This window comes from Chrysochloris asiatica, unplaced genomic scaffold, assembly GCF_000296735.1.
Source record: "Chrysochloris asiatica unplaced genomic scaffold, ChrAsi1.0 scaffold00207, whole genome shotgun sequence".
Classification (NCBI taxonomy): Eukaryota; Metazoa; Chordata; class Mammalia; order Afrosoricida; family Chrysochloridae; genus Chrysochloris; species Chrysochloris asiatica.
Window position 1 is genome coordinate 1,784,505 of NW_006408725.1, and position 1,306 is coordinate 1,785,810.

The window sequence follows — 1,306 nt, forward strand, 5'->3', positions numbered from 1 at the left end:
AACACTGCAGAGGATGAGTATTCTGGGACACTTAATTGTTCTCAAGAGGAATCTGTACATAAATCTAGAGGGAGTAGTTTGAACAGAACAAGGGGACACAGAATGGTTTAAAATCATGAAAGATGTGTGCCAGGGTTGTATTCTTTCACCATACTTATTCAATCTGTATGTTGAGCTAAAAATTGGAGAAACTGGATTATATGAAGAAAAATGTAGCATCAGTGTTGGAGGAAGACTCATCAACAACCTGTGATATACAGATAACACAACTTTGCTTGCTGAAAATGGAAGAGGACTTAAAATAGCTTACTGAAGATCAAATACCACCACCTTCAGTATGTTTTTCACCTCAGTGTAATGAAAACAAAAATCCTCACCACTGGACCAATAAACAACATCAAGGTAAATAGAAAAATGATTGAAGTTGACAAAGATTTCATTTCGCTTGGATCTACTATCAACACTCATGAAAGAAGCAGTGAAGAAGTAAAATGATGTATTGCATTAGGCAAATCTGCGAAGACCTCTTTAAAGTGTTCAAGAGCAAAGATGTTAGTTTGAGGACTAAGGTGTGCCTGACATAAGTCATGGTATTTTCAATAGCTTCACATGCATTGAAATTAACCAATGGATTAGGAAGAGTATAGAATAATAGATGCATTTGGGTTATGGTGTTGGAGTAGAATATTAAAAGTACCATGGACTGCTGGAAAAACAAATCTGTGTTGGAAGAAGTACATCCAAAATACTGCTTAGAAAGACCAGGATGGCAAGAGTTCGTCTCTCATACTTCAGACATGTTATCAGGAGGGACCTGTCCCTAGGGAAGGACATCATGCTAGATAACATGGAGGATCAGCAAAAAAGAGGAAGACTCCCAATGAGATGGTACATACATACAATGGAATACTATGCTACCTTGAAGGACAACAAGGAAGCTGCAAGCCACCACATAAGACAGATGAACCTTGAGGACATTATGCTGATGAAATTAGTCAGTCACAAAGGAGAAATACTACATAGGACCATTATTGTAAAAGATTAAGAAAAAGAACCCAAAGTAAAAGGGGGAAAAATTATATATATATTTGCTGATCACCAGGATGTATGGGATGAGAGGAGGGGAGAAAGGGAAGGGAAGTTAAAGCACAGGGTAAGGAATAGACACAGGAAAGCTTGGGTGTGGGGGGTCAGGGGGCCAATATACAAGAAGGGGGAGGGGATTGGATAAAGAAGGCTGATGGGAGAACAGTTAGGCAGGTTTGCATGGACTAAGTGGGACAGAGGTAAATGATGAGGTATGCAC